The sequence below is a fragment of the Barbus barbus genome (genome assembly GCF_936440315.1).
Source record: "Barbus barbus genome assembly, chromosome: 4".
NCBI lineage: Eukaryota > Metazoa > Chordata > Actinopteri > Cypriniformes > Cyprinidae > Barbus > Barbus barbus.
The window spans coordinates 31,681,057-31,696,302 of record NC_136732.1 but is presented as its reverse complement, the minus strand read 5'-3'; the positions used below and the strand labels follow the sequence as shown (position 1 = coordinate 31,696,302).

The 15,246-nt window shown below is 38.7% G+C and overlaps 1 protein-coding gene across 1 annotated transcript in view; it reads left to right on the top strand.

Annotated features, from left to right (window-relative positions):
• The first annotated feature begins 10,401 nt into the window (after positions 1 to 10,401).
• Positions 10,402 to 15,246, top strand: part of LOC306866131 (epithelial membrane protein 2-like) — a 28,110-nt gene continuing 23,265 nt past the window's right edge. The window contains exon 1 of the mRNA XM_079411161.1: positions 10,402 to 10,778. The gene's annotated coding sequence lies outside the window, so the exon portion shown is untranslated. The remainder of the gene's footprint in view (positions 10,779 to 15,246) is intronic.

Genomic DNA, 15,246 nt, shown 5'->3' with positions numbered 1-15,246 from the left:
GCACTGACCCCATTGTTTTGTAGTACAGCTCCTCACAAATCCCTCAGTTCAGGCCACGTTCATTTACATACTCAGCTGCCATTACCTTTAAAGACTCACATTCCTTTGAGTCGATTATTGTTTGGCCCATATCTCACCCTTTGTTTATGCTCTCTGCTCTTTGTTATGAAATCTTTCAGCTGTGTCAGAGCCCTGCATGCCTCTCATGGTTTTATTACAGCTCTCACTGCTCACGTTTTATTTTGTCAGACAGGATCCTGCAACAGATCTGTGCCAGCTTTGGAAATTTGTCCTTGTGTATCATGAGAAACTGACATGTCTGTTAAGAGAAAATGAGTAGAGCCAGTGGCACAACAATTGGATGTAATATGACCTCTCTGACATAGTATGGTGTGTGTGTGTGTGTGTGTGTGTGTGTGTGGCACTGAGGGCTGGGATATCCATGAGACAATGAACATGCTGGAGTAGTGGCTCAGTGATGCATGGGACACAATGCGGCAGCTGGCTGACTGACTCCAAGGCTACACTAGAACGGGAGGCCAGTTCATTGTTTACAGGCCTGGAGCGTTGCATGGGCTTGCACAAGAGTTTTCCCTGTGCACCCCACCAGGTGTAAGATTCATTCAGATTTCTAAGCACAACAGACCTATATGTTTATAAAGTTGGGTGTTACAGTAGGTCTGGTCTGACCATTGGGGGAATTGAAGAGGAAACCATTTAAGTGGGGTTCTAGGGCATGTTGGCCCTTGTTAGATTGATTTATTTATTCATTGATTTATTCATGCATTCAGAATGGACTTTTGTGGTAGTTTACCTATCATCCACGCAAGCGAAAAAATGGTTAATAACACAACTGCAATTAAGTAATAGTTAACAATTACTTGTTTGCATAAAATATGTGAGGGAGGGGTTTGATTTATTGAAGCACCTGGAACCCTATCAGTTTGACAGAATTTTCTGCTTGTGCCATCAAACTAACTTTACTTAATATTTTTTTGAATACTGAAAATGTTTATTTTCTTACTCCTTAACAGATGTAGTTTTAATTTCATTAGGCTTTTACACGTTCACAACATCTCTTGGAATATCCAAAGGCAAGTTTCCCTAAGTCATAAGCCACTAGAACAGAACGCATTTTATACATAGGGAAAATTGATTGCTTGGTCAATAATTCATTAAAGCTCTTGATTCTACTTTATACTTGATTTTATGGAAATGTACCTTGGTTCATGGAATTGTCTAACTATAGCATTTGTTACAATTGTTTATATTTCATTAAGTTCTGTTAAATGATTTACATCATGGAATATTCAAAGCCAGGTTTTCCTAATATCAGTTCCACATGTTAGACATGGGGAAAATTGACTGCTTCGTTAATAATTCATGAAGTTACGGACTTTAAAGCTCTTGATTTTGTGTTGTACTTGGCCTTATGAAAATTTACTGTAGTTCTTGTAATTGTTGCATTTTTAAAGTAGGGCTAATTACAATTAACACTATTGATAGCTCCCATTACCATGTTTGATGCAATGTAGACTTTTTTTGTTAACTATAGCATAATGAAAATTAGCAGCTTGTACATTTAGAAACTCTAGCAACAACATACCGCAACTGTACTCTTAACAGATTATTTATTGCAAATTTCACCAAGAAGTTACTACATAATTTTCCCCAGTAACCGTTTTAATACAACAACAACAACAACAACAACAAAAATCTAAGGGGGTCAAGAGTTAAGCCTTCTTATTATTCATGTTTGTGCTTGATAGTAATGTTTTGATGTTTGATTTTCCATGTTTTGAAATAATATTCTCTATAGATTTTTGCACATTTTATCATCAGCATTGTGGTAGTAGCGGTTTGAGCAAATCTTATTTTTGGAGCAAACTGGTGATTGAGCACCCAATAGCTTGTATACTATGATTTGACCACCATGCAAAATTAAATAAACCAGGCTTCAGTCACGGTGTGCAAATAAATAGTCCTAGTGTAGTGGCACATTTCAGACAGGAACTTAGCACTTATCATTAAAGCTCTGAATGTGCAGTGTGTATAATTAATTAATAGTTCTACATGTTTCTGTTTACCATGCTATAAATGTTGTGGGGCTGTAGTTCTAAACTTCTTTTTCTTTCTTGTGCAAAGTTGGCTCAAATGTACAGTTCACCCAAAAATGAAAAATGTCATTATTTACTCATCCCCATCCCCAAACTTGTATGAATTGTTTCATTATGAATTGTTCCTACAAAATAGGATAATTTGCAAATTGTTTTAGTTGTTTGCATAAAGTAAAAATGTAGTTTTACAGTGAGGATATTTTAGCAAAGCGTGTCTAAGCACATCTGGATCAATTTTTTTCCACAACTGTTAGGGTGTCTCAGCCAGTTTCAAGTAAAGTCAAGTCAAGTCACGATTATTTATATAGCGCTCTTTACAATACAGATTGTGTCAAAGCAGCTTTACAGTATTAAACAGGAAAATAGTGAGTTGAAGGAACCAAAACTCCATCGTCCTTGTCTGGCCAGATGAAACCAGCAGTTTCCCCTTTATGAAGGTGATAGATTTTTTCAAACAATGATGCATGAACCGTTTCCAACGGCAATACAAAGCAGCACATGCGTGACTTGCAAACCACCACTAAAGAGTGCCAGCTTTTCACAACCATTTCACATCTCATGCATGCAAATTCTGCCCTGCTTTGGAGCATCAACGGCATTTCCTTTAATTTAGTTTCCTGTCTTCACCTTGCTGCAGTATTTGTTATTGGGTGGATTTATAGTCAACAGCACTCAGCTTGTCTTGCACTCACAATCCTTTCAATGCAAAGTTGTCATGAGTGATTGGAGTCTAGTCCTTTGATTAAAGTCAATGTGAACAGACGGCCCACTTTCTCAGCAGTGTTGGTCCCTGAGGTAATTTCATTTTCATTTTCTCCATAGAAATATTAAAGAATAAGAATAAGAATTCTTCAATATACATGTCACATTTTAGGCAATAAAGTAGGAAGGAAGTGAGTAAGAAAGAAGATTTGTGTAGAATTGGAAAATGAATAGGATTTTTATTTCTGGATTTTTACTTCTTTCATGATGTATTTCCAAAAGAAAACAGAAATTCAATGAGGAAAAAAGAAATGATTTTATTTATCTGGAATTTATTAGATCTCGGAAAATGGGAGTTACTTACCAGAGTAAAACCGGAGTGATTTTGAGATTAACTCTGTCTAAATATTTATTTTTTTACCTATTGGTTAACATTACCTAATAGTCTACATGGCCTAAGTGACATCAGTGGAAAAGTTGATTCAGAGGAAGAGAAAGTTTGATAAAAGATTACAAATACTTATTTTTTCTTCTTCTTTGGAATAACATGCACCAGTGAATTGTCCACAGTAAGACCAGAAACATGCAGTGAAATAAATAAGTCACTTTTGACATGAAGAAATGATTTTTCTGAACTGATCACACTACTGCTGTTTTGTTATGGCTTGTTTTGTTTTCCAGCATATACCTGAGAGTAAAGCTGTTCAGTGAAGATAAATGTGTTTTCATCCAGTTTGTTTGCACAGTAGTACTGACACATAGCGCCTGTTGTGCCAGCAGGGAGCCGTCCATTGATCCTTGTCCAAGATCCTGTACTGAAGCTCCATCATTAGCAAGGTGACATTCAATCTTGGTTTTCAGAAAGAAAACTACACCCATTTGATTGAGTTCTGGAACATCAGCTTTCGCCGTTTAGAGTTTGATTTGGTTTTGAATATGTTACAAAAAGAATAGCTCAATTCTAAATATTATTAGCTCAATTTATTCTCAGTTGGTGAAATTCATGAAATTCCAGGATGTATTAGGCTGAACCAAATTTGGCATGTAGGAATGTGTGAGTGCCAGGATGGAAAATGCTATGTATATGTGATCCCTAACACTTTAGTCCCTCCAGTATTTGTAATTCGCATGGTTAGACCAAATTTAACCCAGTAAACCCTTCTGGTCAGGTGTCTGAGGTCAAACAAGCTATGTATGGCAAGCCAATTGGCCTTGTGACATTGCAACCACCATTTATGACACAGTTGCTCTAAGAAAACACTCCAGGAAGGAAAAGAGCTTTCTATTTTGGTTGTACTCCGAACAGTATACATTTACTCCATTCCTAAGGAAAGATCCAGACATGCATTTCCTTAAAAAACCAGCTACACGCGTTTTCCCTCTGAGAACATTGCAGGACTAGCAGAGAGTCTTGTAGGATGCTAGGGTGTGTATACTGAGCTCATCAGTCACATTGAAGGAGGCAGCAGTAGATGTTTGTCTCGGGGGAGGATTGTCTGCAATGACCAACACACCCCTCTTACTAATCACATGTGCACTATAGACATGTGCACTATAGACCTCTGCCGATGGATTTTTATTGTTACACTTGAAGAGTGTGAAAGGCATTCTTCAAAGAGTCAATGGTAGCTGAATGCTGATTAAATGAAGGTGAGTTAGAAGTTTGCTTGCAGTGTAATTCAGTCCTGGAATATTCAGACCACTGTCAGAGGTAATACGACATCAATCAGGAGTGTGTGCAGTTTAGTTCAGTTATGAAATTTTAAATCAATGTAGCAAGCAAACAGGATGTAGAATTTAAATTTGAATTAAAATTTAGGAGAGACTCTGTAAGTTCTCACATTAGCCTTGGCTAAAAAGAAAAAAAGACAGTTCATGCATGTTGTGAAAATTTGCACACATTTGAACCTATAAATAGATTTTGCCAAACATATTTCATGTTGTTGGGTAATATACCTTCACATTATAGTGTAACAATGAAGATTTACCTTTATTATATAATTGAATTTTGTCTAAATGCATATCGTTGTGGATTACTTGTGTTAAATAGCTACAGCAAACACAGCTATGCCAAACAAGCAGGGTTACAGAAGAACAGAAGTTCTTTCCCAATTAGTTGTTTTGCTGGACTATTGAAATCCCCCATTGTGTGACTGTTTAATTTGTTTGAATTGCAATTCATTAAATTCCTCTTCCTGTCATTCCAATTGAAATTCCACTTCAACGTCCTGTGAATTCCATCTTGTGAAGCAAGTTCTTACATTTTGAATACTGCTCAACCCAGGTGGTCATCCATCTAAGATAGGACCAATTCACTGTAGGTTCATCGACCTACAGTATATTTCATTATTTATTGAGGTTATTGAGGTCTGTTGATTCAGAAGGTGTGGTCTTGCATCAATGAGCCCACATCATCAGTTGAACTGGCACAAAGAAAAACTGCTTGAACAACAGACAGGAACTAGACTCTGTCGAGAAGCTTGGGCACAATTAGATATATTTTATAAACCTTTCATTCATATTCATCAGAAAGGCCACTTTTGACTTAATTTCCTTCCACTTCTGCAGAGCTACGAGAGCACTTGAGCTTAATCTGAACAGGGAGAAAGCAATTCATTTTTCTAATGTCAGTGTGAAAGAGGGGCCTCTGTCATGAGGTTGGAGAGCTCTTGTCTCCTCTGCTCAAATGTTCTTCTGTAGGTCACACATTTTAAACAAATGAACGAAAGATGAAATGCAAATTGTATGGAAAACGTGCGCTGGAAAATAAATGTTGTGCTGTTCACAGCTATTGATGGGATTGGGAAGTGTGAGGGAGTGTTAGAACTGGTTTTTAGTACTAACATAAAGGAGTTTTGCATATATGGTAAATTAGGTGAACTTATCTGCACATTAGGAAACAAGCTCTTTATCATGGAAACAAATGGACTCATTGCTTTTAAAAAGTTCAGATATATGGTAGTCCAACCCACTTCAGTCCCCCATGGTTTTACTACCGTTCTTTTCCACCTGTGATCTGGTCATCACCCACAGCATTCTTTCCAAAACAGCTTCTGACCTTCCTCCTCTGCACCTTTTCACCCCGGCTACTCAAGAATCCTGATTATTCAGGCTGTTTAGAGCGGTTTAAAATGTGAATGATCACTTAAATTATAGGTAATCCATTTTATGGGCTGACTTCACCAAAATGTTTAACACATTGTGCGTTATCAAAACATTGCTCTATTTGAACATTCCACCCAGCCCAACATAGCAACAGTTATTTAACCAGTGTTATCACACTGGGGACAGGACTATCTGTTTGAATGAGAAATGTCCAGGGAACCTGTTTGAAAACAGTCATTGTTTTTGCAATTTGACACATTACAACTTTAGCTTTAATTTGGAGACAGTTTATTGTTCCATTGAATCAGCAAAAATTATATTTGAGAATAATGAAAAGCTGGGAGGAGCCTGTGACCTGGATGTACAGTGGATCATTGGTAGGCTATAAACAAAAATGATTCCACATACTGGACTGCATAAATGCACACCGCATTCCCAACGTATTTTCCTGTCTCATTAGGCAGAGATCTGAGATCTTAGACTGGTGTGCAGGGCCTAGAGAGGCCACGGTGGGGCCTCCCCAGTCTTTGGCTCCACCTTATTCTGCGCTGTTTGGCAGTCGGCCTGCTGTTTCACAGCTGTCTGGATCTCCAGAATTTCCACATCACTGCACCGACTGAGCCAGAAGCATCCAGGCATCCAGCACAAAGTCGGAGCACATAAACCTGCCTTGACTGATCCAAAGCAGATTTTTTTTTTCATGTAAGCGAAGCATAGTGATGGATGTAACTTTTAGACATTGATAGGTTGATTTACCAAAAAGTTTATCTGAGCTGCCCAAAACAGCAACATCAGCTTGGCTTGGATTTAATGATTCTGTTTATGCAGAAATTACACACTATACTTTTAATGCACTGCGATACTATTTTGCTTAAGTATTTTATGACATTTATGGTACCTAGCAATGTCCTAGCAGTTGTTGCAATGTCCTAAATGTTCCTCCAAAATTGTTTCGCTGTTAAAGGTCTGATGATAAATACACATTTTACTGCATTAAATTGTGTATAACATCCCTCTGCGTTCTAAACATTTTGTCAACAAAAGCACACAGCTGAAATGTGCAAGGCAGGCAAAAAAGAACCAGTTTTCATCTGCGTGATATGATCAAATAGGGATTGTTCGTTTTTGTATGCTTTTTGCAGCATAAATGTGGGCTGTGGGTAAAACGGCTCATAAGAATTCCTCTTGGCAACGCTTTCAGAAGGTTATTAGTTGTATTTCTGCTGTCTTCAACTGAACAATGGCACTTCATAAGCCATTGTGGATGTAAATATAGCATGAGCAAAGTTTGCCTGCTCTGTAATCACTGCAGAATACACAAAATGACAGCTGAGCGACAAAAGAGGAATGCATTGACTCAAGTGGAGTTTGTATGCTTGGAAACTCTTCTTTCTAGAATGGAGTTTTGCATTGTTAGCTACCGATTCCATTATAAGAATTGTAAGCATAAAAAATACAATTTATGTTGTAAATGAGCAGAATCATTGATTGAGACTGTGACAGGATTTGTTTTCCAATGACAAATCCTATACAGTACTTTGGACAGGTATCCAAGGAATTTTCTGAAACCCCCCCCCATGGATGATAAAGGCATGTCAGGGGTTGCTATAAATGTTAACTGGAGTTGTTAGATTATACTTTTATTGCAAAAATAGAAATCTAGAAAGTGTTAAGATTAGTGTTGCAAATATGTGTAAAAATCCCAGAACGAAAAGTGCAGAATCTTTACTTTATATCATAATTATTATTATTTTTTTTAAATGTTCAAAATTCCAAAAACTTTTGAATTATTTTATTTCCAATGTGGAATTTTATTGTAGCTTTCGGGACTTAATAGTGCTAGTGATGTAATTTTCCTATAAATTAGGGTTAATTAGTCAAATTTTGTCTACAGTCTTTACTGTAGTTTGAAATGTCATTTGTATGTTTTTTTTTTTTTTTTTTTTTTTTTAAAAAAAAAAATTATAATAATAATAATAATAATAATAATAAAATAATAATTATAATTATAATGATAATAATAAAAATAATAATAATAAAAAAAAAAAAAAAAAAAAAAAGGAATTAGAAAAAAAAAAAAAAAAAAAAAAAAAAAAAAAATTGTGGATAAAGTCAACAGAGAAGGGGGAGAGAGAGAGAGGAAAAAAAAGAGAATGGGGGATAGAGAGAGAGAGGAAAAAAAAAAAAAAAAAAAAAAAAAACAGACAATTTGCTTCGATACCTGCTGACAAAAAGAGAAAACAACAGAAGACACAACAGAAGACACAACATCAGAGAAACTGCAGCAACAACCAACATCTGTATGAATCACAATAAATTCTAAATGTTAAATGTTATTGAGCAACACGCATAACTAATATTACAAAATAAGTTTTGAAGCAACAGCAGATCAGAACAATGTGTGTCTGTGAGCACCCGTTTTTACACCAATGTGAATGCTTGAGTGTACACCTGTGTGTGTGAGCGCGCTTGTGTTCATAAGGTTCCTCCATGTAAATGTTTAATAGTGTGTGTGTGGGGAACAACAGCCCCATCCCGCAAGGCATGAAGCAGGCATGGAAGAGACCCAGGCCCCAAACATCCGGAGGCCCCCCAGGGCACGGGACCCCCAGGGGAACCACCGCAGGGACAACTGCGGCCCCCACCCAGAAAAGGGCAGAGGAGAGCCCGAAGGTGGGACATCCGACAGCCACAGTGTAGACACCCCAGGGTGCCGTGGCGGCAAGCCCGCAGGCTCCGCCGGCAGCCGACCACACCAGGGCAGACCGAGCCCTGGGCCCGGAGATCCAAGGGCCCCCCACCCCCCAACCGGGGCCCAGCAAGGCCAGTAGGGCCAGGCCCCGCCAAGCGACCGCCGAGAGTGGGCCAGCGCTCACCCGAGCATCCTGCCCCGGCGCGAGAAACCACCAATGCACCGGCGGCATCCTCCACCGGCAGGGCATGGTGGTGGGGTGGGGGTTGACTGAGATGATGAGTGAGGTGGAGTCTAAGGCCCGACCTGACACATAGACGTAGACGAACAAGCACACATATACACAAGCATACGTTCCCACCCTCATGCACGCAACGAATATTCTCACCCTCGCCCCACATGTAGACACACAAAAATGGACATGGTACCCACACTCACACTCCCTATATGCACTCTATACTCCTAGATCCAGGCACCACCACCCCCAGAGGGGTAATCAGCGCCCGATCCCGGAGCTGAACCCCCTTCGCTCTGGCGTGGGGACAGGAAGACCACCCCGGTCCCCGCAGCAGCAGAGAAGACCACCAGCCCAGACCCCGACCGGGCGGCCAGCTCATCCTCGCAGCCCCCGGCCCCGGACAGAGAACAGAGAACAGGGGTGTGAGATAAAAAAAAAAAAAAAAAAGAGACCCCATGCTTCACCTCACCCGCTCAAATGTAGTGTTGGTGTGTGTTGTTCTAAGGTGCTTTAAAACAGGGGTGCTTTAAAACAGGGGAGGGGCACCCTCCACAAGCTTGTGTCAGCTCGTCCCCTCCCTAGAGCCCTCAATGTCTATGTGCAACTTAAAATTGAGAAGTGGGCACTGGCACCAGAGGGAAGGCTGAATGAACAGACCGCCCTCCGGATGCCATTCAGTGTGCCCACCCCCAAGGCCCTATATGTATGTGTCATGTGACAGTAAGTAATGAGAATGTCTAAGCTGTAATGTGTGATTGAGATGCAGGTGGCCACGAGGAGACAGAGGAGTACCACCTCCCCCGCATCCCAGCGCATTTGTATGTTTAAGTAAGTTTGAAATCATATAAAAAAAACTGGTCTGTTTTATAAAGAAGCTGCATGTCCTGTAACAGAAACAGGTGTTTACTGAAAGCTTGTTTTTAAGCACTGTTGTCCTATTAGAGAGAAAGCCAATCAATGGATCAGAGTCAGTCAAACCCTAAGTCAACTAGCTTAGATCTCATGCTCAGGAAACCCAGGGAGCCAGAATCCTGGGGACGTAATGCAAAAGGGAGGAGCACACAGGAAATGAATAGACAAATATTTGCAGATGGCTGCAGATGGCATAAAATAATGGTGTATGTCAATATCACTCTGTTACATAATAAATATGCACAGTGGAACTAAAAATATACATAGCTACAAAGTGCTTATCTATCGATAAATGTACTTAACTATAAATATTGCAGATATTTTTTGTGTTGGATGTAGCCATCTGGATGTTCACAGAAGCAGCTGTTTAGAAGAACAAGGGAGAGGTAGCTGAGCATTCAGTGGCTGAATTTGGGGGCAAACGTTTCCTTTGTGAGTAAATCTCCTTGTTACACTCTTCCTGCCACTGGCCTCATTCTCAGTTCCCGCCAAGACTAAGACTTTCCCCTGCGCTCTTGGTCTTCTTCAACACCACAGAGAACCACATATAGACACACACAAACCACCAACCAAATCTGTCACACTCCCCTTCAAAATCACGTGAGAATGAGCGCAAAAATAGATGCGTGACGTTCAGAGCAGGTCGTTTTCGGACAAATGACATGCAGTGTCGACTTCTGAAGTCTTAAACCTTGTCCAGATTCAAAAGGAAGCATTCCACAATGAATTCTGTACATACTGTCAACACCTAATGCTTCCAGAAAGTTTCCCCTCCCTCCCTTCCTCAGCACAGCACAGCACAGCGCAGCACGTATTGAGTTCCAGACCACACCCAACAAGAGTTCTGGGCTGTTCATGATTTTGGAGAGGAGGAGCGCGCACTTTTTCCTCATTTCACTACTACTACGTTTATCCTGCAGTCACGGACACGCTTGCATCACTTCGTCTCCACGTCTGCCTGTCCTCTCCAAACTATACAATAATTGACCCTTTAGGCTTCTTCTCTTCAGCGGTGAGTGTGACTTAGAAGTAACTTTTTCTACATGCATGCAAACAGTTTTTAAGTGAGTTATAAAACTCTTTGAGAGCATCACAGCATCTTTGATGTCTAGAAAATACTGGCTGGAGTAAGTAGGCAGTTGATTTATTGCTGTCTGAAAGGCTTTATTTATGTCTTTGAGACTTTATTGCCTGAAAATGTAAACTGAAGTGAGTTTGTGAGAAAATGGGCGTTGGTGGTGATGCTTCACTGATGAATCACCAGCTTATACTTATTACTACTTAACTTAATATTCTTAGACGTTTTGTTTACTTCTACTTCAAAGCAAGCAGAAGACTCTAGTATGACTTCAGTTTTTAGAATAGAAAAGAAAGAAATGTTTTAAAAGAACACAATAGACCTGTACTTAAATCTCTTCAGTAGTTGTTCTTGTGTTTGGCGGTTGTGCATTTTAAAATCATTTAGAGTGAAGTACCACCAATTTTGTCTCCCATATCGCCCCCTGGTGAAAGCATTTCATCTGGCTATAGTGTTTTTCAGATGTGTTCATAAGTCATGTCTGAACATCTTTGATTAAATATTTGAAATATGTAATTTTTTATATAAACATTATTTTTTATATGATTTATAACTATATAAGAGGGAAATTAGAATATTGTTACGTGAAAAATGTATCCTATATGTAATGTATTTAACATAATATACTATTTATATATATATATATATATATATATATACATATTTTAAACAGTTTGTTTTCCCAACTTTCCTAAAACAAATGTATAAAAAATCATGTTCCAGTGAAAAGATGTTGTAGATAAAAAAAAATCAAATAAAAATGCATGTAGGTGTTCTGAAAAAAACATTAGATGTAGAGGTTTTGTGTTTTGTGCTTTACAAGGCCAAACGTTGTTCCTAACGTGGAGCTACAACTTGTTTTGCACATTTGATTAATTTTGCATGTGTGGCATTTCATCTCTCTAAGTTGAGTGTGTGTGAAAGATAGTCGCAGGGCTTTCTCGGTGGCACATTCCAGCGTGTTGCTCGTGGGACAGTTTTGGGGGTGGGGAGTGTGAAGTGTGTTCATGAGGTGCAGCCGTTTTCAATGGACTGGATTTCCGGACGCCCGTCTGCTCTGCTATTACAACACAAACACAGCCGCAGTGAGTGCCATAACTCAAACCGACCTATCAAAAGCCAAACCACTCCAGGAAAGGATATATGCACGAGCCTTTAAAACACAGTGTGATGTATAGTCCGGCCACCGTGAAAACTCATATCCACCATTATTTGAAACATATTTATCATCCTACTCACAGTTTGTGTAGTAGTCCGACCTATCCATACATCACCCACGCTACAACTTTGTTGTGGTGGCCAATTCGAACCAACTCCCCTGTTAAGAGTTTGTGCTGGAGGATTTGGACAAAGTGATGGCTACTTTTCCATGTATTAATTTTCCATGCTGCTAAAGTGAGAGGCTTTTCCAGTTGCTTATTGACCAAGTTGTTTCCAACCTCAGTTTCTCTCTCTCTCTTTTGTTTTGGGTGGCTGATTGATCTAACAGAACTGATGCCACTCAGAAATGTGCTGCTTGCAGGGATTTCCAAAGAATAGGCGGGTTTTGTTTGCGGATGGGTTGTTTCATTAGAATCTATGCTGTCAACGTTTGGATCAGGAAATGCCTCTCCGTTTGGCTGAGTGCCAAGTGACAAATCTCTTGACACTTTTTTTTTATTAAATTTTTTTAACCCTCACATCAAGCTCAGACTGACCAAGCTACAGGAGTGGGCGTGTGTCCCTCAATGTTTGTTAGAGACTGAAAACCCAAATCATGCATATTTATTTATTTATTTATTTTTAATTAAAAAATGCCAGTATGAAATGAATCGGTAACTAAACTAAATGACTCAGAACAGCATGTGAAACTATTGGACTGGATGCCCATACATATTTTCCTGATTTGATTCAGTTTGGAACCCATTTTATTTGATTCTTGGGTAAAATATGATGTACACAGTCAATGCCATGTACCAATATGAATGTGAAAATGTGGCTCTGCTCCTGTTTAATTCGACAGTTCATGTTCAAATGAAACTCACTGGATTCTGAACTTTAGTTGAAGGGTGACTGTAAGGGACAGGGAGCCGTTTCCTAACTCTATTGCTATTGCTTCAGCAAAACTGTGACAAAGAATTTCAGATACTTTAATCTTGCCATGAACTGCTAATGTGAGGATTCAGAAGATAGTATCAGATTATTGGAGTGTTCTCTGCAGCATAAGGCTGTGAAATAAGAGAGAAAAATGAAACAGTGCTCTAAAGATGTTTCCATTGACTTGAGGCTTGGTAATCTTTATTTGTTTTCACCAATTACAGAAAGAATAACACTGAAACTCATTCTTCTCCAGTGATAGGTGGAATCCAGGGTCACTGTTGTGTCACAGACACAGTGGCTTGGAAAATGTGTGAATCGTAAAACCAGTCTGAGACTTTGAGTCTGGGACGCTGCAATGTGTTTGCATGTTTTTTGGATCGAGAGAATGAATTGCACATGTTGCTGTGGATTTTGGTAGCCAAATGTGCACAGGGGTGACACTGCTGAAGCTTAAAGCCCTGTTAGCTAATGAAAAACTATACGAGGAGGTCTTACTTGATATACCAGTCTTACCAGAGATCCACACCAGCTTTAAACTCAAGAACAACGCAATGTTTAGCAATAAACGGTCACCTTCCATGCTAATATAAGAGAGGAGAAGAAAACGACAGGGTCTCCTTCACAGACATGCACTTAGAGGCAAGAGGGGTATGTGCTCATGTGGGTGTGTGTCTGTATTGTCATGCCTTAAGGTGATGTCTAAACATTCAATTTTCAGTCATAAACTGCATTTTGTCATCATTTGGAGAATCAGCGGGAGGTTGCATGAGTAAAGCGATAATTTTCATGTTAATGCCTTTTCCTGATAATCTATTCTACGAAACATACTATTTGGTTTAAAGAAACACTTAAGTCAATATGTTTGTCAATTCTTTCATTTTATGAATTTAAGTACTGATAAGTATAATGTTAATGTTATTCAAATTATTGATAATTATAAATTTTTATAAAAATTATAAAGAAAAAAAACAGCGACCTAGAAATAGTGTAGGGGAATACAGTTAAAAACCCAAGGACCAGGTATGATGAACAAAGACCAGGAGTCAGAGATGTGATTCAATTAAAGAAAAATTTACTGAAGAACATAGTTTGCAGTTTCAAAAGCAGAAGTCAGCTTCAACACTCGTGATGGAGTTCGTAGGCCGCTCTGCGTACATGTTCTAGACACCAATAGTTATACTCTAACAGAGGTCACTATTACGTCAATACACAGGTAAGCAAGATTCTAGTTGGTAGATAAACTTAGGAAATCTCCACACATGGACGTAAAACTCAAAGCATATCTACTAGTGATTATTTTGGTGACGATTGATCAGAGGTCAGACGCAATAGGTCTCTCCAGAGATGTATGTATGTAACCCTGGACATCAGGGTGATGGCAAATGGCTCTCTCTCTCTGCATCTAGCTGCAAAGATAGACATTCACACACACACACACACACACACACACACACACGCAGAGAACACTTATCTGTACTTCAAGGTTGCGAGGCTCTGCCCTGAATCTTGTCAAATATGGTTAACTACACACACACACAATGAGATCAGCTTCTTAGAGTAAAAAGGCTGACTAAAGCCATAAACAACTTATTTTCTAACTTGCATAAATGTAACTGTGATAAATAATTATTCAAGAAATATTATAATTAACATTATTATGAGGGCCATTGTAGATCTGCAATCCACTTCTTCAATAGATTCATTAATGCTGTAAAGTTTCTTTATTTAAAATATTTTTAAACCCTTAAATGTTTTCCCCCGAGCTTTTTCGCAACAATGAATTTAATTGATTAAAAGTGACAGTAAAGACATTTATAATGTTGCATTTGTTTTTCTTTTGAAATCTCCATTTATCAAAGAATCCTGAAAAAAAATCACATTGTTTTCAACACTGATAAAAAAAAAAAAGTTTTCTTGAACAGCAAATCAGCATATTAGAATGATTTCTGAAGGCTTATTAGACACTGAGACTGGGGTAATGATGCTGAAAGTCCAGTTTTACCATCAAAGCTAAATAAATTAAAATATACATTTTAAAATATATAAAAGTAGAAAACTATAATAATAACTATAACAATAGTACTTTTAAAAAACTGTATTTTAATCAAAGAAATGCAGGTACTTCCAAAAAAGAAAAAAAAAAAAGAAACGTAAAACACATTTAAAAAAATCCTACAGACCCAAAACCCCAGAGTTTCGAACGGTAGTGTTTATGACCTTAGTCAGTCTGATTTTACTGTTTGAGAGCCTCAAAATTCTTCTCTTGTCTGTGGCTTTAGCGCACTTAAGATTTAAAACTTGCTGCTAAGTGCACTGGACGCAA